The sequence below is a fragment of the Centroberyx gerrardi genome, chromosome 3 (genome assembly GCF_048128805.1).
Source record: "Centroberyx gerrardi isolate f3 chromosome 3, fCenGer3.hap1.cur.20231027, whole genome shotgun sequence".
NCBI classification, from domain to species: domain Eukaryota; kingdom Metazoa; phylum Chordata; class Actinopteri; order Beryciformes; family Berycidae; genus Centroberyx; species Centroberyx gerrardi.
In genome coordinates, this window is record NC_135999.1 from 19,987,349 (window position 1) to 20,012,680 (window position 25,332).

The following is a 25,332-nucleotide window of genomic DNA, read 5'->3' on the forward strand; positions in this document are numbered from 1 at the left end:
AGCCAGCCAGCAAATAGATGTCATTCCAAACCAAGGTCATGATGGTATTGAGGCTGGAAATTTAGGATTGATGTTTGCACATGCCGGCCCCGGCCACTTTTCACTCCGAGTCTGACGAGTTTGACGCAGGCTTATTGGACAGGACCCACTGGGAGCAAGACAGCACAGAGAATAGGGAGTATTCTCCACAACCTTATGATTTACAGTTGAATATAAACTGTAACTTATAATCATTTTGGAGCATATATTAATAATACATTTTGAGAGATAAAACACTTCCAAATGCATGCTTTAGTTTTCTGTGGTGGCGCTACCCAGGTTTAGGTTTGAATTAAGGATTTGACCTTTAAGGAAATGAGTTGGTGAGGGACATACAGTATAAGACAAAATTATACAGTTGAGATTTACCAAATTCACAGCCTCTGGATTTTGTTTGATATGGTATTGTGCGTTGTGGCATTGGCACCTCCACTCACTGTCCAGAAAGCAAGATCAATATATCACTGTATATTGTTATATATCACAATTTCTATCATGTATAATTCAGCACATTCATCGGTGGCATGACTGGTGGATATCTACTGTGCACATGAATAATATCTCCATTGATCTGTTTAACCTTTGAACAAAATTGTATTTTTCCACAATAAAATTCAATGCATTCAGCAAATATGATATTGCCACAGCACCTACTCTTAGGTACTTACACATGTGTACACTGTTTTCCTTTACACTACATCAGAGTCATCGGAATGTGTGGTAAATATATGTTATAGTATCGGAGGTTTTCTCCCCTCCACGGTATGCAGAGTGGGGCTGTGTTGAGCAGAGCAGGGCCAGTCTAATAAGTCCCCAGGCTATGGCAGCCCGGCCTGTGGTAGGTGGATGATGGATCTCAGTGCCAGGGTACATAATGGTGGGACAGGGGAGCACTGGGGTGAAGGACAACGCTCTGCCCTCTCTCCTTAATCAGATGCAGATCAAGCTAAAAGCAACGGAGCAGCAAATCCCTCCTCTAACAGCAAGCCTCTAGACCCCACTCGATCCCTCTCTACTGCCTCTCTTTTTCCCTCCTTTGCCCCCCCCCCCTTTCTTCATCCCCCTCTCTTTTCTTCTGATTGTCTTAGCAACAGAGCTTAGGGAGGAGACCAGAGGAGGAGATGGATGCTCGGAGGCCTTTACCACAAAGATCATATAGGATAAGTGCGAAAGCCCCTTGTGGCTTGTTGATAAAGTATTGATTTCTCCGCGAGCTGGTGTTTACGAATCACCTTGGAGGGAGTGACCCCGGAGACCTTAGGGTGTGAGGTAGGTGGGGGGGAGGCGGTAGAGGACACAAGGGGGTAATGTGAAGAATGAAGAAAGGGAATACAGAAGGAGAGAGATAGACAGATGAGGGAGGGTGAGATAGGAATTGATTGGGGACAAACCTGGCCGATAATTGAAGGGACGGATCAATGATGGTGGAATGGTGAATATGGGGTAAACGAGGCAAACGGCAACAATGAATTCGGTTTCAGCATCTTAGTATCAGTGGACAACATAAAAGCAACCACCACTCCTGTGAATATACTCTATTACTCACCACACGCACTCTTGTCACAAACACGGGTCCACAGACACCCACGCACACATACACACACGCACATGCATGAGTGTGCTGACACACTCAAATGCACACGCTACTCGCTTTGATGCCCCTTCCCATTGTCTCTTATGAGATCAAGGCCTTGGTCGCAGCACTACGAAGAATATAAGGGACCCCCTCACGTTATCCTCAACCTAGACACTCTTTCCTGTCCTCTGTCGGGGAGCTGGTGGCAAACAATGTGTGTAAAGCCATTTTGGAGCATCCAGGGTAGTTCCAGGGTGACTGACACAGACAATGTCATTACCCTGGGGGGCTCGGAGGGGGAAGGGGCAGGCGAGACAGACACACCGCTCTCAGCTTTCAAGTCCAGTCTGAAAAGTTTAAGCCCCCCATTCATAGCTGTTTTTTCTTCATCCACCCCCAATGTCAAGGTGAAGGCCTTGGATTGCCTTGTGTGTGTGTGTGTGTGTGTGTGTGTGTGTGTCTGGCCCCTAAGAGGGATCATTTTAGATGGTTGCGTTTGCCCACAACTGATCAATAGGTCACCATTTAGTGAAAACTGAAAAATGAGACTAGCGTAGTCAGTTTTCCCTTGTCCACTGTGTACTTTTCTCCCATCCCGTCAACGCGATAAGTAATTCATGATTCTTCTGCTCAATGACATGGTGATGCGTAACTTCAGATTGCTCAATCTTGTGTAATCGTATGTTTTGATATTGCTCAAGCTTTGAGGACAGTAATAATGGAAGAAGTGGAAAGAGAAAAAATATATATACATAGATAAAGCCACAAAGATACAAAGAGGAAAGAAAGAAAGAAAGAAAGAAAGAAAGAAAGAGAAAGAAAGAAAGAAAGAAAGAAAGAAAGAAAGAAAGAAAGAAAGAAAAAAAGAAAGAAAAAAGAAAGAAAGAAAGAAGAGCAAAAGCAAATCTGCCAGCTCCCACCATTCTTCCCCCCTTACACCTTGTTGTCAGGAAATCTAATTTGTACCCGCGGTCCACAGAGCCACCTGGCAACATATGCAGCATGCAAATGTGGCTCTGTTTTCAGCATTGCCAGTCGTAGAAGAGAGAAAGAGAGAGAGAGAGAGCGAGAGAGAGAGAGAGAGAGAGAGAGAGAGAGAGAGAGAGAGAGAGAGATCGCCCTGGAGGATTAATGACATCATTCTGTATGCACCTCTGGACTCCCAGACCGCCAGGATATTACCCACCTCTGACATAGAGGGATAGTGTTGGTTCTATGAAGGCACAACGTTAGGGGATCTATCTCTTCCTGCTAGCGTACAAAAAATAATGGGGCTGGTTCATCATCAGATTGCCGTGTCAGGTTTGGGAAAAAAATGAATACAAATGTGGCATAGTGAGAATAGATGGGTCTGAGACTGTGGGCTAGTTAGAGTGTACCGCCTGGGTCGCTGACAGCTTCACTAATGGCGGCTCTCCTTGCAAACACAGCAACACAACTTGCTGCAATAGGGCGTTGTGTGCGGTTGTTCAACATGCACTCATGGTTGGACATTATCCATCTTCTATGTTGATTATATTTAATGCTTTCCTTTGAGTCGACTGCAGTGTGTGTGAACAGTATGTCTATTAGTAGATAAGAGGTGCTCAGGACAATGACTGCAGGTGGGTAAAGCCATCCAATTGAAATGGAGCCCTCTGCACTTCATTGGCCATCTCTCCAGCAGAGAAGCTATCACAAACAAAATTCATCATCAAAGGGGCTATTGGTCTGTCAGCATTGTGGCTTCAATCTGGGGTCATCTAACATTGGATTTATTTATTTCTCTCTGTCTCTCTCTCTCTCTCTCTCTCTCTCTCTCTCTTATTTATTTCCGTTAGTGTGTTTGCTTTGTGGATTGTGGTGCAAAAGTGTCAATATGGACCAACTGAAAATTGTAACCACACCTATTTAATTGCACAATAAAGGCTTGCCAAAACTGTCTCTCTCTCTCTCTCCCTCCCTCACACGCACGCACGCACGCACACACACACACACACACACACACACACCTACACACACACACACACACACACACACACACACACACACACACACACATCTATCCCATTTATCCTGTCCTCTGGATCCAGAGGCCCCTAGCTTCAAGGCCAGAGAGGGCCAGCCTAGAGGCTAGGCCTGTCCTATCCTCTTTCAGGCCCCGCAAAGCCAGCCACATCTGTTTAATGCATACATCCAGTCATGAGGTCATGAGGTGGGAATGTGACAGGGAGCAAAGGGGGCTCTGGACTGGGGGATCATTAGCGCCAACAGCTATTGTGATTTTTGATAAGTACTGAGCTAAATAGCAAAAATAATGAAAAGCAAAATGGTGAGTGGCTGTGTGTTATATCACAAGATGGTTTGACGGTGTCCAAGGGGTGCCCACTCATACACTTTCATCATGGATCAAAGAGTGATGGAAAGGAGAAAGCACCTCTTTAATAATTCACAACTAAGAAACTTATTTTACGCTGGAACAACTTTAAGCCCAGTAACATACAGCTTGACCTGAATTTGGCCATTCCTCCTTCGTTCATCGGGGCATATGTCATTTCTCCTTGAGACCCAAAGGTGCTCTGAGGTAAGAACAGCGCGTTTTTCACCCCCGGGCTCTGTCATTGAGACATAATGGGACCTGTCTGGCTGAGGGCCCTTTTTTGGTTTCCATCAAATGGAGAGGAGAATGGATCCCATAGGAAGGTATCAGTGTCCGTGTGATGCTCTCTGGTCCGACTGGGGAATGCCAAGAACAACACAGCGGGTTTAGTGCTTAGGACCCAGAGAGGAAATTACAAGCTAAAGACACTAGATCTTAGGACATTTCCAGGTATTTAAGGCTATTAATCTGCTGAATTCCTTAATGACAATATTATGGCTAGTTGGCTACTGCTAGTACTCTGTTTTCACTCTGTCTGCCTGTCTCTGAGCTGGGCACACGCACGCACACACACACACACGCAAGTGCACACATGCTATGCATGCACACACACACACACACACACACACACACACACACACACACACACACACACACAAACATCAATGCAATATGCACACACAATAAATAATGCAAGGAGTTATACACAAACACTGACATGTACATGCTCACTCACTCGCTCACACACCACATACAGTACATGTACCACATAATACTTGAAGGTCTACTCTTAACTGTGGCACACTGCCACACACTGGTCTGCTAGAGGTGCTGCTGCAGCTCTCTCTCTTTCCCTACTCTCTCTAGTATGTTTCTCATAACATCTTGTTTCATGTACTGCATGTCCGTCTCTCCGTCCTTTACTTCCTTTAGTTTTCCTTGCATGGTTCTAAACGAAGAGAGGAGCATAGATGCATACACACCCTCGTATTGAATGTGATACTGCAGTAAGAAGTCAGTTAGTATTAATCTCAGGTGATCTGGTCCCATACTCAGTGTTACTTTATCTCCCCTCCGGCATCCATTTCTGCCAAGAATCAAAACCAAAAGACACAAACACTCATTTGTGCCATCAGCCATCAGGCTGCTAAGTAGATCAGCATGATTTGGGCAGACACTCATCTGCCTTAACGTAGACTGTTATTCTGTTAGTTCATGGTTGTGTGTTAATGTGTCTTGTGTTTTCTGTTGCATTTGTGTGTACGTTAAGGTCAGGCATATAGGGTTTGTATTCACTGCAAATCATTTGCATTTATAATGAAGTCTGAATTGAACTAAACTGAACAAATCAAACAAACAAAAAACAGTTGTTTTCTTCTGCAAAAATGTGATAGGTGCCCAGCTCTTCTTCTCCAATGTCAGCATCTTCTGTCTGTCTGAGATACTTCCTCCTCTCCATCTCTCTTTTATGGAGTGATAACTTGATAGTGCTGCAGTGGCCATATGCACCCCCCCCCCCCGCCCCTGCCTCGGAGATTGAGGGAGAGGGTGACAGAGAGGAGAGAAAGGAGGAGGAGGAAGAATGAAGAGAGGTTGAGTCGACAAGGACAGGAAACGAGAGGAGGGATTGAGGGAGTGAGAGAATGAGAGAAGGGAAAAGAAGGGGAAAAGATGTGCCGAGAGAGGGAGAAAGTGAGAAAGTGCGAGAGCAGCGCACTGTGTGACACGCGGACAGATGGTAGCCACGCTGCATGGCCGGGAAGGCACATGCGATAGCCGTGAACCATGGAAGAGTCTCCCACACCCACGCCTCTACTGTTGACACCTCTCAACGTACTCAGGCAGGGAGAGAGGAGGACAGGAGGGAGGGGAGGAGAGGGAACGGAGGCACAGGCAGGACACTGCTACTTACACTCTGTACCGCAAGACTAAGGTGTGTTGGAGGATTTGACGTGACAGACAGGACAGACATCTTCATATGTGATATCTATACTGTCTCTCTTCCTAGTTAGGGTGGAGGAGAGTAGATGAGCATTGCATACTGCACTAGACCTCTGACGTTAGCAAGTGTCACCTCTTTGAAGAAACAAAACAACCTGTCTCTTTTTACAGTTATCTATTTGTCTTGGCCTCTTTTTGTGCCCTCTTTCACATTAACCACCCTATTCTCTCTACCACTCCCTCATTCCCTCCCACTCCTTTTATACCCGCCTTTCTCTCTCTGTCTGTTTTCCCTCTCTTCCCCCTTCATCGTACCCATGCAGGTTGGTCTGAGCGGTCCGTTGTGTTGTTTAATATGCACAGCCCATTCTTGCTCCTTCATTATTGTCCCGCTGGCGGCGGAGGCCCTTTTCTTTGGCCAGACAATGGGCGGCGTCGTGACAGAGAGCACGGTGGTCATGTCCCATTTGCCACCCTGCGCTATCTCTCTATCCTGCCCCCCTTCTCACCCGCCGCCCGCCTTTCAATAGCACCCTAATACTGTTACAGGAGAGAAAGACCTGGGAGCCTTCAATACGCCCCAAGCCTCCGGGGCCACAGCTATATACATACTATTAGCATAATTATAGCCTGAGAGAGAGAGAGAGAGAGGGAAAAAGACAGACAGACAGAGAAAGAGAGAGAGAGGCAGCAAAGGTGTTTGTAATGTGACAGTACCCCACCACCTCCCTCTCCCCACACACACACACACACACACACATTCTTGTAAAGGACATTTGAATAGATCTACTATCGGATCTGGCCTGATCTCATCTAGGAACGGTTCACTTGGGGTTGGCTGCGGAGCGGCCCACTCGTGGGTGGGCAATTCTCCTGTCGGGGCCACGGTTGCCTGACTTTGAACTTGAACTCGGACCCTGGGGGTCGCCCAGATTGAAATTGAATTGAGGAGGGCTCCCCCTGGGATTCAGGGCTGGTAAATGCAGGCTGCGGCAGCTGTGGTCCTGGTGGGTTGTTTACATGTTAACATCTCCTCCCATTCACAGTGTTATATTGATGCAATATTTGCAGTTCCGCCTTAACAAGTTCGTCTGTCATGTATTTGAAGTTTCATTCCAAAACAAGGCGTGCACCATTCGGAAAAAAAAATGCTGCTCTTTATTACAGAATGATTACTTGCATGAAACAAAAGCATATTATGGTTTCCTATTATGGTTCCGAGTCATCTTAGGACCTTTGATTACGCTGTAATTATGTGTGGTTCTTAAATAATGACTAGTACATTTTTTTTTCCCAAATGGATAAATAGTGTTTTGGAAGGAAACCATTTATTTTATCAGCATTTCTATTGTCTGATACACAGTACAGTATCTATATGATCATTTTGTACATTTCCCAGTCAGAAATGATAAATAGAAAGATAAGTATGCAGCATTTACTCTTGTAAGATAACTCTGTACATTGCTTTTCAATGGACACATAATAACTCAGACACAGGATAATACAATACAAGCACCTCACAAGACCAGTATATTGAAATTCCTCCATAAGTGCATCACAAATACAATTTTTCATCCTACACACACAGATACACACACAGACACACACCCATAGGCTGGCACACCTAAATACACACTCATACACACATGCACACGCACACTGTGCCTTCATCTGGCAGCTACTGTACACTACACAACAGCTCTGTGGAGTAAAACGATGATCCATTCTCCACCCACTACATATTTTTCATAGGAAAGAATACCATGGCAATAGGAAAAGCCACCTCCTCGCTACCGCCGGCCCAGTCGTCCTGTTTTAGGGGCGGCTTTAAAGCATGTCACAAGACCTCATGCATAGTAAACAGTGCGGCCTCCATGGCTGACTGGTGAGCAATTTGCCTCGTAGATTGCCTGGCCCCGGGGCCTTGGAGCTATGTTTATGTATGAGCCCTCCTGTTTCATATGTATCGGCCCTGGATCATTTTCTACTCCCCCTCCCCGTTTTCTCCCTTGCAGAACTGATGGCATATACACACACACACATACAGACACACACACACACACAAATAAAAATACATATACACACACTGACAAATGTGCACACAAACACACATATACACACACGCACATACAGACACACACACATAGCGTAAACATTAAGAGTGATGACCTGCACAAGGGGCGACACTGTCCCAGCAGATTACACTATTGTCAATACAAATAGAAATTTACTATACATGTGTCGCAGCTGCTGCTGCTTACCGTGGCAGTTGTGCTTTGCAGGGTGAGTGGAGATGTATTAGGAACATGGTGTCTGTGAAGGGGTTTTCACACCTCCTCATGTAGGCTATTTTACACCACCTTTAACCATATTTTCTAGCTGAAATAATCCAGTTACATTCTATGTTGAAGCTGGAAACTGTTGTTTGTGAGCAGTATATCATCAACACCTTTCCATAAGTGTAATTACAAGGCCAACATCAACTGTAAATAAAGATATTCCCAACATATTTCAGACCTTACTTTAAATTCCTGATGTCGTTGGCATGTGCTTCGAGACCGCATGCAGAGAGACAATTAAGAAACTGAATACATGTAAGATGAGACTCCGAGTTCATTAACCCTTCATCACTCCCTCTGTTATCCCTCTCTCCTCCTTTTCTCACATTCTCATCCCTCTCTCGCTCTTTCTTCTTGCTGGCTCTCTCACTCCTCTCCCCCATTTTCAACCCCCACCCTCCCTATCTCTGCATAATGAAAGACTAGACAGGTTTTAAAAGATGCTCAAAGCCCATCTTTGACTAGAAAAGAGATGCTCAGTGTAAGACCGTTTCAAGAAATATTTACAACGTCAAAAGTCGGGCCGAAGATGTCCTCTATGTGTCAGCTAAGGGCGAAGCATCTCCAAAGGGCCCAAAATGTAATGGGTTTCACAGGACACAATTTGTTTGATATGAAATGATCCTCGGCAGACACAAAGTGGCCCCCATTAGGAGCCAAGCAGATTAACGCAGTCCTCTGAGGGTCCGTGGCTCAGTGTCAGTGGTGGAGGACCCCTCTTATCTTTCATTAAGCGCACACAGCAGGGCGGATTCACCAGCCCAGAGAGAGAGGGGGAGGAACAGAGAGTGAGAGAGAGACCAAGAGAGAGAGGGGGAAAAGAAGCAAGAGAGAGAGAGAGATTGGTGGCGTTTAAAAAATCATTTCCACATATCATGGTCCCATCTCTAATTCAGTGCTGGAAGCGAAGGAGCCGTGGGGAATGCACAGCGTCTTTCTCTCCAAATGCCAAAATTGACCAGCAGGCACAGAGGAAATGAGGCTGAACACAAATACACACACACAAACACACACACACACACACACACATGCACTCATGTGCATGCACATACACTTGCGCACACGGGCAGAGGATAAATACGCAAACCCACAAAAAAGGCGCACGAATAAACATGCACCAGCAACAAACACATTTACACATGCCAAGTCTTGAATACAGACAAACACAAACCACAAAAATGAGACCCACTCAGACACTCACAAGGGAATACCACCATTCACACACACATACATACACCGCCGTGATGGCAGCATGCCATGCGGGTTCATGCCTAATCTGTGTTTGTTAATGGTTGGCGTGTGCTAATTACTGTCACCGTGCACCAGGGGCCCTCGCTGGCCAATCACCAACTAGCCTAGCCTCTGACCGGCCAATCGCTAGCCAGTCTAGCCTCTGAACCAAGGGGCTTCTGGGAGAGAGGGACTTTCAGCAGCAGTGAAGTTGGCCTTGGAACACTCGTCTAATGCTGGAGCATGGTGTGTGTAAGAGAGAGGAGGGAGAGAGAGAGGGATGGAAAGAGAGAGATCCTGTGTGTCTGTGTGTGTGAGAGAGAGAGAGAGAGAGATGGAGAGAGAAAAGGAGTGCTTCCGTGTGTGTGTGTGCGTGTGTGTGTGTACGTGTGGGAGCAGGAGCATGTGTGCTTGTCCGACTGTATGTGTGTGAGCAGCAGACGACAGAGTGGAAAGGAAAACAGGGCCTGAATATGGGCCAAGTCAACCACTCCACAGGCTCAAAGGCAGCAGTAATCCAGTGTTGACATGGTAATAGCCATGAGCTTAGTGTCAATTAGATAGAAACAATATGCTTACTCTACTGGAGTAAGTGGATAGTACCTTTTAAGTACAGCAAGCCTAGCGAGCCTCGATTTAAGTCGAAATTCAATGAGGCTGTGAATCTTTCTTTTATATCTGAAACTTTCCAAGGCAATGTAAAAGGTCTGTTTCTTCTATTCTTTGATTCTGACACCATCTCTACACCACATTTCACCCTCTTTACACCATTTTGAAACTCACACTCCGGTAGTGACAACAACCAACGTAGGATTTCAACACCATTTTGTGCTGGCATCACATTGTACCCCCAGAGGGGAGATGGCCTTATTACGTTTCAGTCACTCAGAATGGGTTTCTGGGCCATGACAATCTCAAACCACGCAGGCCACCATCATTCAGTGTCGATGAAAGAGGAGAGATACAAAGGGTGAAACCATCTTTGACATCCTTGGAATGGGTGGCCCTGAAGCCATGTGAGACATGTGGTGCATGTGTGTTTGTGTGCGCGCGTGTGTCTATGTGTGCGTGCATGCATGTATGTACCGTATGTTTCTGCGTTTATATAAATTGTCGCTTTGCTCCTCCGATGACGCCGTGGTACCAGTTGAGGCCAGAGGGTATGAGGGGGAGGGAATCATGTGATTGGATGATGCGTTACGCCATCTTAAACGATAGTGAGAGTCCATTTACAGCAATCGCACACTGACACTGCCCTGGAGGTGCACTAGGCAGCTGCTGGGTACCTGCAAACCAGCGCAGCATGTGTTCAGAGGTGCAGAACATGCATGCATACACAGTATATACAAACATATTGGCAGCTGTCAGTACGTATGTGTGCACACAATTAAAAATACATGCATACACACACAAACACACAGACTTTCAAACATGGAACATGCCCAAATAATGTTTAGGCACACAGACATTTACACTTCCACAAGGCTCTCTATTTTTTCTCTTAGATACACACGGATAGGCAGACAGACAGGCAGTCACACACACACACACACACACACACACACACAGACCATTTTAAATTTCCTTTTTCCCCATGTCACGACCCCTTGGTGTGCAGCCAAACACAAATAAACACACACATTTCCATCCTATCAAGTGTGACACTACCAAGTGCCCCGTAGTTCCACGAACAAAGAATGCACAGGTACAAACAACATCTCTTCAGTGAAAGAGTGCTGCACCCCCCTCCTCCACCATCTATCCATCCATCTACCGCTCCCTCTGTCCACCCATCTCATTTTTTCCTATTTTCCCTGAGCTGCGAGCTCCTCTCCATGAATACCTGAGCGTTGTGCATCTCAGAGTCAAGGTATTGTTTGCTTAAATTGGAAGGTCAGTGGGGGGAAGCCGACTAATGCGGCAAACCACTTCAAAACCACTTTTCATCTTTCTCCTTCTTTCTTTTTTATCAGCCTCTCCATCATTTTCATTCGGCGTGTAGCCTGAGAAGGCCCCCCTTTCATCTGGGAAGGAGAAGGAGAGGGAGAGAGAGAGAGAGAGGGGGAGAAAAAAGAGATGGTGAGATGGTGATGGCGTTGGGGTGATTATGTGTAAGCAGGTCTTAATGATTTCTCTCCTTCTGACTCCTCTCTGCTTATTATCCAGCCAAAACAGCCCACCGCCATTTATCAAGGCTACACCACTGAATATGTCCCTTACGGAGAGAGAGAGAAAGAGAGACACAGAGAGAGAGACAGAGAGGCAGAGAGCAAGGAAGAGAGACTTGCACTTTGCCAAACAATGGGACAAGAGGCATTTTGCACCGCTGCCAGGCTTGCCTTGAGAGTATAACTGAAGAGATTATGAGTGACCTTCTGAGGGTGATTTTTAAGGTTGCTGGTGAAGATGATATTTTCCAGCTTGGCTGTGACTGTATTTATCCGTAAACCAAAATGTGAAGCCAATTTTCTTTCAAATAGGTTCCTAGACATGGTGACAGGACTACTGCAGACCCATTTGCAGAGGGATGTCCAGGTCATGAAAGCCCTCGCTAAGCTATACCACCTTCCCTTATGTACCATATTTAGACTAATAATATATTAAGGACGAACACAGAGTCACTCAGGCATCGGCCCCGCCCACCATACCTTTCATGCTGCAATTTTGTTTCCAAGGCCTGAGTTCTGAAACAAGGTCACTTATTCCTTGTCTTCTCTTGCAAACTTGAAAAGCCAAAGTTCACTGCCTGTTCCCTTTTCCCTTTCTATTCTGAAATTCTAGGGGCTTTCAGTGAGGTCACTGCACTGCCATATTAATAATAGATTTTAATTGATTTAACCTGGTCCTGAAGTGGGCTAAAACGCAAGCCCTGTCACTTTCAGAGGGCAGCAAGAGGGGAGCACGGTCCAGCACACATCTTTAAAAGCCCCTTGACGTGAGTCCGGGATGAAATATTTACGCCGTAGCGAGGACTGACCTCCCGCTGCAAAACCACGTTGTGATCTCCAATTGATTTCTGACAAGACAACTGGGGCGAGACAAAATGCAACCAGCACTGTCCGGCTAAACTAGTGAGTCTGCCCAGGCTGATTCATGCTGTACTGGACTGACATGGGGAATGGTCACCTTTAGCTGCCTTTAACTGTAAATTATTTTAGCTGAAGTTAAACAGCTGGTCCTGTGCTAGTTCTTGATGGTTTTAAGTGTTTGTTGAGGATGTGGCTATTTGGTGCAAACAACTAAGTATCATCATAAAGTCAGTCAAGTGGACATTTAAATGCTGCATTGAGCATCCTGCCTGCTATTCTGTTATAATTACAGGCAGACTAATTACTATGCAAAGAATGGTCCTTGAAAAGTCCCTACTTTTCAAGAATGAATGCTGAGGAAAATGATTAATATTGTTGCAAGTCCACATTGCTATAAACCATCTGAATGGTTTCTACAGAAATTGACCACTCACTGAATTCTGACCTCTAACGATTTATTGTAGATATATATGTAGTTTTACAAGTATTCAATATGTTTCTTCTGTTAAACTTGTGTGTTGTTTACTAATCCAACAGGCAGCGTTAAAATTATGCAGATTTATTCAGAACATTAGCATGATAAATTGGGAACAAAATGAAGCAGCTACACTTGAATTATTAAGATTATGAAAAATTATAATGAATGCTTTGCTCTTGATGTGACTTGTTTTCCTGATAAACAAAGGCCTCTAATTACCAGGGAAACATCTGGGGACTTTGGTAACCTTCATTAATCTAGCCCAATCCCACCATTCATCTCCCTGCAGAGTTTCACATTAGAAAGGATAAGTGCACCAGTGACACTGCATATAAATGGTTACCAGTTATCAGACACATTCTCTCCTGTTACTTTTTGGCATCTTCCCACACCTCAGGGATATTGCCCGATAAATGTCTTCTGCTAGTACCACATCCGCCAATTTCACTGTCCCCGAGTGTTAATTGCAAGATAATAAACATTGATTACAAGTCAGTTTGCTAGTATCCAGACTGCTTCAAAAAGGCTACAGCAGTTTCATATTCCAAGAACAGATAATGTTGAGCAATTCTATAGCCAAAGCTAGCTATCCTTACTGATTCTGTACATATTCCCAAAGGCCAGAGCATTTTGGGTTCCTCACAGACATGATAATGAATGTCATATTCAACCTGGGCTTGCACCACATATATTTCAAATCTTTTTTCCAGTTCATATCCATCCTGTTCATCCAAAAAGTAGGGATTCTCCAGCTCAGATCCAACACATCAATCCATCATGTTTTGCAGGTGGTGTGTGCGTATGCATTTTTATCTTTCTGTTCGTCTGTCTGTCTGTCTGGGCATATGGGTGTTTGTGTCTGTGAGTGTGACTACGAGTGTGTATGTCTGTGTGTGTCAGTTCTGTATGTGCGTTCCCCGACTCCTCATACCTCTCACGGCGTGTGAGCCGGGGGTAGCGGTGTGTGGATAACCCCTACGACCGGGGCCCCAGGCTGATAGAAAACCTGGCCCAGACAGAGAGGAGAGAGCTGGGAGATGAGGCCGGATCAGACTGGGAGTGTGAGGAGTGATGGAGGGCCTTGACCAGGTGTGTGTGTATGTGTGTGTGTGAATGAGGTGATGGAGGATTTGGTGGATGGGTAGGGGAGGGGGGGACAGGGGGTGTTGTCAGAGATCTTTTAAAGTTTCAGCAATCATTTGTTTAGTCAGTGTGTGTTGTGCTCTATTGTGGATTGTGCACATGTGCATTGTGTATGTACAATGAAGGTAGTCAATGTGCGCCTGTGTGTGTGCATGTGTGTGTGTGTGTGTGCTGCTCCCTCTCTGACCTGCAGGATGAGTAGGGGGGAGACTCCTGCTGATTAATGGGCCTGTCTGCTCTCCCATGGTGGCACGCCTCCAAACTAAATTTGGCCACTGCTGGCTAGCAGGGTCAGGTGCAGGCAATGGAGACATTAGGGAGGGCCTGCCTCACAGCAGCATTGTCTGTAGGCTGCTGGACCTCAGCACCAGGAGAGCCTGGAATAGGCTAAGACAGGTCATCTGCTGCATTGTTAAAGGTACTGTGTATATTCAGGGTCTGTTATTATGGGAGAAACTTGTAAGGGGCCTGTTCAGTTGAAATAATATTAAATAAACTTCCAAGAAATGTTGAAGGGGCCTGTGGATCTGAAGCAACTCATATGGAGATGTCCAACCAACTTAACAGTGAGGTTTAGTAGTCTAGTGATTGGCCATTGGTCATTAAGGGAACTAGACCTTTAAAGAAAGACTTCAGCCACTAGCTACATTTATGACCATGCAAGCATCTGAATAGGTCACCAGAATGGAGATGGTCCATTTTAAATTTTCAAGGATGTAAAATATCCCTCTGTATCACTGTCCTGTGACCAGTGACCAGCTCAGCCATGGGTACAGTTTACTTCTGTTCTCACCAGCCACAGGGCGAAGGGTAGGGATCGGTTGCAAGGCCTATCGGACAACGGGCAGGGGTGGAGCAGAACTAGGCAACATGGACCAATTCAAACATATTCATAGTCTTATAATACCCATGAAATGACATCATGTTCTATTTCATGATTCCTGATACCGGTGCGAGAGGCAGCACTGTAACCACGGCCATCAGCATCCCACTCACCACCACACATCCATCCCCCACAATGACATTTCCTCTTCCATCTCACAGTGCAATCAGCATTATCCATTATGTATTCTCTACCAGGTTGCAAGCACAACTTGACCAATTACAGACACAATGATAGACCCCGCAGCTCATTTTTCCCTGTGTTTTTGCCAGCGCTGTCATGGCGACCTCTACAACGAACGAACGTCAAGACTGGTTGGTGGGTCACCTGAGGTGGGCAATGTGAGTACATAATTACAGCTTGGGAACATTTGCCCTTTGCAAATTGTATGAAATGCATAGTGGCTAATTGGGCCACTCTGGCATTTGTGGAGTTCACTGGGTCATCTTTTATGTGACGGCCATTATCACTAAAGTGATAAGAGTGAGAGGCCCACTCAACTCCCTCTGGTTCCTTTGCTGTATCCATAGAAATAACTGGGATTGGGTCAAGTTGAGGAAGACATTACATAGTGGGCCGGTACAGGTCATAAAATAAAGCTGTTTTGTCCAAAAGTGGGGGTTTCACCTTAGGCTGCTGAATCTAAGAAATGATCCTCTCATATTAATTACATTAAGGTAAAAAGTTACTATTTGAATCAGACACACCACATTTTGAAAGGTGTTCAGAGTAATAGAATATACACAATTATCCTAGTAGTTTCTGTGATAATTATGTGGTAATAAAAATTGAAAAATCATCGAGTCATTTTGACTTGAAATTATGACCTTCCTGCTAACATAAGTGAATTGAAGCTGCATTCCACTGATGGTGGAATTTAGAGGTCAAAATTATCTGATAGCACAATGTGGACAAATGAGTCTTCGCACCACGGCCGCTGCCTACTGCTGCCATAGAGCGCAGCTCAGTTTGAATTGCTTCCATTAGAAGTGGCGAAAGGTCTTGAGAGTTTAAGAATTTATGTCTGATTGAGCGATAACTGACTTTTCGCAACATAAATGAAAGAAAAAAAACAACAGAAGATCCAAACATGCAACTTTAAGTAAATTTGTGCTTTTGAGAACCACAGCCTCGCTGAAAAATGTTGTTTATCTTTTGAATGTATTCATTAACCACATACAAAGCTGCTTGGGTATTCACTGTGACAATAGCACACCCCTTGACCTTCAGAAACCCTCAGCTCATTTCATCATGTATAAAAAAAAAACCTTATACCGTTCTAAATCCCCCCTCTTTGACGGCAAACTTCTACCATTCCACAGACACCTCCCAGTTCACTGTGAGGCAGGAATGTGCTAAATCCTCCTCAGGTGGGGGAGTCAGCCAGGCAGCCATCGGCAGGCTCCATTCTTATACAGACTGATAAATCTCTCCCCTTGTATCCACACCCCTACATTAAGTAAAGGTAGCGCCATCTGCTCCCTATTAATTCCCCGGCAGGCGACTTATCACCTCAACCCTGATGACCCCATGTGCCTCCTATCTCCTCCCTTCTCCTCTCCTTCCCTCTCCTCTCCTCTTCTCCCCTCCACTCCCTCATTCCTGAACCCCATTCGTCTCATCCTCTGCATGTTTTATACACTACAGTTGAAGAGGTTTGTTGACATTTCATTTTACTGCGCCTTAGAATATGGATTTATATACAGACACACACATATACACAAACACACACACACACACACACACACACACACACACCTACACACACACACACACGTTATAACCTTTTACTAACTGCTAAACTCTCCAGCAGTCCAACTCCCCCCCTATGTCCCTGTGGTGAGTTCAGTGGACAAGTCTGGTCCTCTAGGTCAATGGCAAATGAGAAGCAGAGCTTTAGGATTAGGGAGGAGATAGCTGAGGGTTCAGGAGCCTTTCTCTGGCTTTGATTAGCTCCCCCACTTGATTAAATGCCCATCGTGGAGAAAAAAAGGATGAAAATTGGATGAGGGGAGAAGAAGAGAAGGGAAGGGAGAGAGAGAGTGAGTCAAGGCCATTTGTTTTCTCAGCTGGGGCTAGTTCAAGTGGTCCTCTCTCGCAGCCCTCTGGCCTGGGTTCACACACACAGAGAGACACACACACACACACACACACACACACATAGACAGACACACACACACACACACACACACACACGTATATGAGCACACACGTCCACATGCGCACATGCACACACACACACACATCAATAAAAATGGCTTGGGGGAGGGCAGAATAAGTCAAACATTGGGTTGGCTCTGGCAAGTCCACTCACTCTCTTACTTTCCAGTCCCATCTCTCACTCACTTGTTTACCCCCTCATCTGTCTCTCTCTCTCTCTCTCTCTCTCTCTCTCTCTCTCGCTTTGTCTCTTCCCCCACTGTACTCTCTCCCAGTCTGGCCTGTCAGGGTAACCTGACTCCGGCGGCTTCTGACACGATCCAGACCGCCCGTAGCCCCTGCCCAACACTTTCACCACCAGAGCCAGACAGTAAAACAACCAGATTACTACCACATGTTCCCCTCTCTCTCTTTCTCTCTCTCTCCCTCTCTCTCTCTCTCTCTCCCCCCCTCTCTCTTTCTGCCGTTGGCAGGCAGCCCCCACCGCCACCACTGTTAGTTGGGCTCAGGAACACAGGCCACACCAAAAACCCCCAGAGCGGGGAAAACCGACCCAACCTGTAGAGGGAGGAGGTGGTGGGGTGGGGGGTTGACCTGTATGTGTATGTGTGTGTAGTTATGGTTGTCCGGATCAACGGTAACAGACTTGATGTGGCATCTACTGCACTGCAAAGTTTTGTGTTTATATGTGTGTTTATGTGTGTGTGTGAGAGGAGAGGAGGGGAGAGGAGAGGAGGGGAGGGGAGGGGAGAGGAGGGGAGGGGAGGGGAGGGGAGGAGGGGAGAGGAGAGGAGAGGAGAGGAGAGGAGAGGAGAGGAAGTGAGGGTAGCAGGTTATTATATCATAGTGAGATCAGTCCCGGGGCAGGAGTTTTACCCTTCCGCTCATTGATCAGTGACAGTAGACAAGCAAGTTAATGTCCAGGAATATTAACAACTGCCATCTAGCGTTCACCTGGGTAACGTTCGGGGGACTTAAACCTATAACATATCACCGCTTCCTCTCCTTTCATAAGCTTCTTCTGCAGCTTTTATTAATTTTTCTCAAACTTCATAACAAACTCATTAAGGATTCCTCATTTTTACACCGTAATTACCCAAAATCATGACTAATAGTCAAGCTGAGGCTTTTTTTAATGAGTTCATCTTGATTTTATGCTCCATCTCCAACACTGCCTGATCTTAAGAGACTTATCAGTCCCCTTTTGACTTTGCACCTGCACAATGTTCCTTCCCTTCACCACGCTTTGTTGGCAAGAGCCATTTTGGTCATTCTGCATGCCCAGACACATTATCAACTTCCAATTACACTCTCACTCTCTGTTCTCCCTGCTCAAATGAACCAGCTGGTGATACAGTAACACTGCATTACAACACATTGGCCACTTGCACATTCTTAAAATAAGAGGTCCTCCTATCACAAATAACCCTAATATGAACTTAATGCGGAGTAATGAATCTATTGGAGTTTCATTCCGGCATACTGGAAAGTTAATAAAACAATATTGCGATTGGTGGGGAAAGAGAGCCCCGTGGACCAAGCTTTAGATTAGGCCCCTAATGGCTCTGAAGCCGGGGGCTAAATTGAAATGTAAAACCCAGAGCGAGACCCTAATTCACCCTTATCTGTGTGAGCGACGAGCCTGCCTCCCCCGACTGAGATTGGGGCCATCGAGTTGGATGAACTGCAATTTGCTTTGTTAGAGGTAGGTGTATATGCACGCCCGGCCCGGATCACAGTATAGAGATATAGAATGCGTGTTTAGAATGTGATGCATCGGAATGAATGACTGAGGTTCAATGTCTCTCTCCCTCTCTCTCTCCCTCTCTCTTTTCACAATCCTCATTTTAAGTGAGGCTGTATTACAATCCAGCATAAGGGGCAAGGTTCCCTCTAGTATTATGCTGGGACATGCAAATGATGAACACGCTCACTAAAACATTGTTGTCTCTTTTCTAATGTTTTTGATACATATTTGCACATAATATCAATCAAACACTCGCTGTCTGAGAAGAAATAAGAGAGTGTTTACATTGCGAAAGCTTGAGCTTCCTTTGATGAAGATGGCAGGATTCAGATGGAGTACATGCTTCAGACTTTGTGGCTTTGGATTGGTTGCACTAAAACACACAAACACACAATCACTTCCCTCCGCTCTCTCCCTCTCCCTCCCCTCATTTCCTCAGTCAACAGTCCACTCGTCCACCTGTTCCCATTATGTTACCGCGGTGATATCTCTCTCTCTCTCTCTCTCCCCCTCCTCCACCTCTCCCCAACACTCCTTCTTTCCTCCCCTCTCACCCTAATATCCTCCTTTTTCCTTTATCTCTCCTCCTTTTACCACCACTGGTGCCTCCATTGCTGACCGTTCATTACCCTAATCAAATCCAGCAGCTGAACAAGCCGCTCACTGCCACTCCATTGGGCTGTTTTTTTTTTTTTTGTGTTTTTTTTTTATCCCCGGATTCATTTGCATATGCGTCCAGTTAATTAGCGTGGGGGCCGCAGGTGCGTGGTGATAATCATTATTAAACATGACAGTCACCTGTGACCGTGCTGCTCCTCAATCCCTGCGCCCCCCCCCACTACCCACCCCCCACCCCCACCCCCCCCTCACTCACACACACACACACACACACACCCACACACACTCATGCACACACACACACCATCCACCACCCCTCCTCTGCCTCTGCAGCCCCCTCTCTGCCTGAAAATTATGGACCATCAAGGAGCATAGCCAGTGATGATGTAATTTCCTGTTTCTATTTTAGCAGTCCGCATGTATTCCACACATGTATTCACTGTTTGATCAGTAACGCCTGCAGTACGGTTTCCAGCCACTGTAAGCTATGCAGGTTTTGGAGAAAAAAGAGCTATCTCCAAACTCATATCATGTTCAGTGTCTCCAGGCCGTAAGGTGTAACAAGAAAAGAAATGAAATAAAAGAATGTCTTCTTTCCCTGCTGAGAGAGAGAGAGAGGGAGAGAGAGAGAGAGAGAGAGAGAGAGAGAGAGAGAGAGAGAGACAGAGAGAGAGAAAGAGAGAGAGAGAGAGAGAGAGAGAGAGAGGATTGTTTGTCTGTTGGGAGCCCTGGTTCCTGGTTCCTGGCAAACACCCACTACATTGTCACATGCCAGACACCCAGAGTGCCTCACCCCATTAGACAGGCCAAGATTTCTCTGTCTGTGCCAGCATCAGTGTGCATGTGTGTGCATGGCACCCGTGCACATTCACATTTATGTCTGTGTGTGTGTCTGTGTTTGTGTTTGAAAGAGAAAAATAGAGATCACTGGGGTGTGTGTGTGTGTGTGTGTGTGCGTGCTTGAATTGCAGAGGCGTGTGTGTGTGTGTACGTGTAATATAATATACCCCTGATGATAGGTTATACTGCGGTAAGTTGATTTGATAGGGTCTGACAGTTACAACTTATTTAGCCCCCACTTTTACTCCAGTGGGTGAGGCAGACTTTCAAGTGGATGAATAGAGGTTAAATTAAATGTTATTAAAGTAGTTTTCGTCTCTTTTTCAGCTATTGCCCATATGGAGTATTATTATTATTCAATGCGCTGTTGCAGGTTTCAGTGAATGATAAGCAGGATGGAAGTCTCATGCAGCTACATTATTAGAGAAGTGGACAAAAATAGAACATTACCCCATAATAAAGCAAGAAGTTTCCTGAGTTTCCCCAAACACCAGTATCCTCCTCCAATATGATCCATTGAGTGAACAGGGAAACATTTTAGTGCCAAAATGGTTTTGGTAAACTTTATACTGCAGATCATTAGAAAGCAATGATAAGTAAAGATAAATCATACTTAATCTAAATAGGGAAAATATCAAGAGATACCATGAATTCTGTGTAACAGGGCCTATAGAGAGGATAGTGGTACTGTAGTATCTGCGCTGGGCCTCACTGCCCTATAAATTGAGCTGTGTCTCCCTCTGCTGTATGTTTGGTGACAGTGCAGTACATCATTGGTTGCTGGAAGGAAAGCTAAAACATTGTTTTTATATGCTATTTCTTTTTTTGGTCACACTTTATGTGGGTAGTCCAATGGTGATACTCACCTTCCTATCAAGTGACTATAATGTGCAAAGGTCTACTGAGTTTCAAGTGATTGAAACTCAGTAGACTTTAAGCGATAGTGATTGTGTGAAAAGTAGTCAATAGATATTCAATGTCTGGGCTAATCTTAGGGTCAGGTTATGGTCAGGCTAGGGTTGGGTTTAGATTAAAAAATGGGGTCAACGTTAGGATTAGGCTAGGTCAGGGTTAGGATTACATAGTCTGTAGAGATGCATGGAATAGGCAAGTGACACTTTGTTGAAACTCTACTTAGTTGATCAACATTGGACTATCCAAAATAAAGTGTTACTTTAGTTGTTGTTGTTTTTTTTTTATTTATTTTTTTTATCATATAATATACCCCAATAGTCTGTCTTCACATGCTGAATTTGTGCAGTTTGCATCAAATGTGTTCTGCATCTTTGCTTGATTTATTTGGTGAACCCTGAAACATATTGTGTGAAGTAAAGACCCTGCACAATGGGTTGGGTTGTTTGGTAATTCCACTTGTATGATCATTACACCCGAGATAAGTTGAAGTGATGCATTTGAAATAGCTGCATATTTGAACATAATAGTTCACTGTCTTCAGTATAGTGTTCTGTTTCCAATCTGGCCACCCGTGCTAAAAATGCATACACTCATGGTTGTGTAAGATGTTTTGGATGAAAGTGTCTACCAAATGTTTTTAGATTTACAGATATATTACAGTGAGTGAAATTAGTTGCAGATGCCCTGGAGGAAGAGCGAAGGAACTAGTTTTAACATTAATTTTAATTAAGTTAAACATGCATATAAAGTATATACGTAGATACACTTATACACAAGGTATATAAATATATCATGATGCATGTATTTATGTATTTATAGATAGATAGATAGATAAATAGATAAATAGATAGACAGACAGACAGACAGACAGACAGACAGACAGACAGACAGATAGATAGATAGATAGATAGATAGATAGATAGATAGATAGATAGATAGATAGATAGATAGATAGATGTACATATGCATAATAATATATTTACACATGGGATTATGTTCTGTTTGTTTTAGCTTATGTATACTGTGTTTCTAAGAAACTAAGGATAGTAGCATTCCAAACAGGTGTACCTTCTCTGACTCCACACTTCCACACCTAGCTCATGTACAGACATTTGCATGTGCATACTATAATACATTTGTACATGCTCACGCAGTCACATACACAGATGCGTTTGAATGAACACAGAGCACACTAGTGCACACAGACATGTACACACACACACACACACACACACACACACACACACACACACACACACACACACACACACAGTCTTACTTAAGTCACTTTTGGGGTATTTAGATAGACTTACATTCATTTCCTGGAGACTTACCCTAACCCTAACCATAACCACTACTTGCCTATACCTAACCCTTACCCTGACCTTAACCTAACCCTAACTCTAACCTTAACCACTGACCCAAAAATCAGCTTTTTACCAATTGGGGACACGGCTTTTGTTCCCAATTGCACAAGCCGTCCCCAATCAACTGGTCTTAAATCTGGTGTGTGTCCCTGAAAGTGACTTAAGTCATACCCACATACACACACACACACACACACAGGCACAATGTAGAAAGCATTACATCTCAAGCCCTCACATCACCTGATATGGAAACCGATAATGATTCAGTAGGATGCAAGATCTCACATTTCAAGTGTCTGCCAAAGTTTGTTGTTTGAATGAATTCAGTGCTTGGATATTCATTTTGCTGGGTGGGCTGATTTACTATCAGAGACTATGAAGGTCAGTTTAGAGACCATCCAAGATTGCTGATCAACAACTAATCATTATTACAGTAGCTCTACAACTAGTCCATTCCACTTGAAACACGATAGTATTGCTCACACTACTGCACAACTATTAGTGCAGAAATAAAAACAAAAATCTCCGGACCCCCTCTTGAAAGCGACTGCCCAGACAAAACAATACTGTTTGTTTTTAAAGCATTATCTTTACAGCACTTCTGCCTTATTAGATTATTTTCAGTGGGAGAGTCACATGAAGGATGGGGGAAAAAAGGTAAGCAAAAAAGGTTTTAAGCTGGGTTTGAACACAGTGATGTGAGTAGGCTATTTAAATATGTATATGCATGGTATGTATCCTGCAAAATCCACAGGATAATCCACAATAATGTTTCCATTCCACATCTTCCATAAGGAGCTCAGTTCCTCCCCAAAAAACCCACATTTTCTAGCAGCTGGCAAGCTGTCACTCAAAATATCACCTCACTAAGGTTGCAGTTAGAAAAAAAAAATGCTGTAGGCCATATGAAGAGTTCCAAAATGAGATATGTCCACAATTTAAAAAACATCTGAAGGCATTTGCAGTCATTTATGTTTTTTTCAGGTATTGCCTGCTGAGTTTTTCAGCTAGTATTTTTTCCCTAAATGGATATATAGCGTTTTGGAATGAAACCCTTGTGTATGTGTGTGTATGTGTGTGTGTGTGTGATGCATATGCACTGCAGATCTTTACAGTAATCTGTCCCAGAAGGTGATAGATGATGATGGATTATAATTTGGAAGACACAAAAATAACAAGATGAGTCTGTATTGTACAGCAGGTAAAATCCATACTAGGCCCTGACAGACACAAAGCCCTTCGCCTCTTGGGGCTGGGCAGTGTGCCAGACCCCTCCTTTCACCGCCTGCATCAGAGTCACGAGTGGTGGCATCATGCCCACATGAGGGAAAGGAGGTGACTCCCTGGGGAGAGCCCTCCCAGGCCAGGTGGGGGGGTGGAGGGTGGGGGCTCCACTCCATAGCACACACAGTTTATAGTTTGGCAAAGCTTATGACACATTTCGGAAGGACATTTCTCAATCAGACAATCCTATTTCTTTTCCTGGTTGCTCCACAACAATGTAACTTAACTCCTGAGCCTGAGCCCAGAGGGGGTGGTGTGTCAGTGGAATGGGCATCACTCCTAAATACTACTGCCTTAACAGCAGTGGAATGGGCCTTTAATAACCTGTGTGGTGTTGGAATCAATGCAGTGGCAGTAAAAGGTCTTAAGTGTGCAGACCACTTGACTGTGAGTGAGAATGAGGTCTTTTCAGTCATAAAACTTTTTATAATGGCCACATTGTCTATTTTGTGTATGGCTACTATTGAATGTCACATAAAAGAGATAAAATTAGATATAGGCTGCTATTTTACAAATGCAACTTGACACCCAAACAATTCCAAAATTGGCTAAATAATTTAGCATGCTATTAGTAAAGCACATATAAGTGTTTGAATGAAGCCTTGTTCAAGTATCAGGCAGATCTCAGGTCCTCTAAGCAGGTACCTGACAGTGCAGTGTGTATTGATGTGTCTGTGGTTGGTGGATCGGAGCCAAACATCCGGAAGCTTCTGTCTTGCAGTTGTATCTCTGTCCGACCCAGCGGTCTCTGTGCATCGAACTGCAAGCTCTGTGCAGGAGAGGGGGATGAAGAGAGGAAAGTGGGGGGGGGGATGAGGAAGGGAAAATCTCTAGGAATTTATATCATAATTCAGTCATTAGGAATTTTAAACTTATGTATTGATTTATGAAGAATACATGCTTTGTAAGGTACATTGTTAAACTGCATTATTCCTGAAAATGGTCCTTTTCCACTGCTTTGGCACTGGCAGTTGTGTTTGCAATCCAATATCCACTAGATGGCAGCATGTTTACTTCATACCACTGTCTCAGCAAACCCTCCATGGGGATTGCCTGATCCCCATCTGAACCGCGTCAGATAACTGATCTGGCTCAGCTGATGCCTCCCAGGAGTAGTAGTGCAAGTGACTTTTGGAGCATAACTTTAAATATCAATCATAGTATGACGACTTCTTTGCCTGTATGTTTGTTTTGACGTTATTTATCATCAGGTGGTGTAATTACAAATAGGAGAACAGGAGGCTTGCTTGCCAATGGAAGACAGAGGTGTGTGTGTATATGTGTGTGTGTGTGTGTGAGTGTGTGTGTGTGTGTCGGCCTGTGTGCATGCAAGCACACTTATATGTGTGTACATTTATGTGAGTGCAAATGTGAGCAGTTTCGT

At 44.6% G+C, this 25,332-nt stretch overlaps 1 protein-coding gene across 1 annotated transcript in view; it reads left to right on the top strand.

The window, feature by feature from the left end:
- taf5 (TAF5 RNA polymerase II, TATA box binding protein (TBP)-associated factor) overlaps positions 1-11,560 on the top strand; it is a 221,842-nt gene extending 210,282 nt beyond the window's left edge. The window contains exon 12 of the transcript XR_013504303.1: positions 11,546-11,560. The gene's annotated coding sequence lies outside the window, so the exon portion shown is untranslated. The remainder of the gene's footprint in view (positions 1-11,545) is intronic.
- The last annotated feature ends 13,772 nt before the right edge of the window (positions 11,561-25,332 follow it).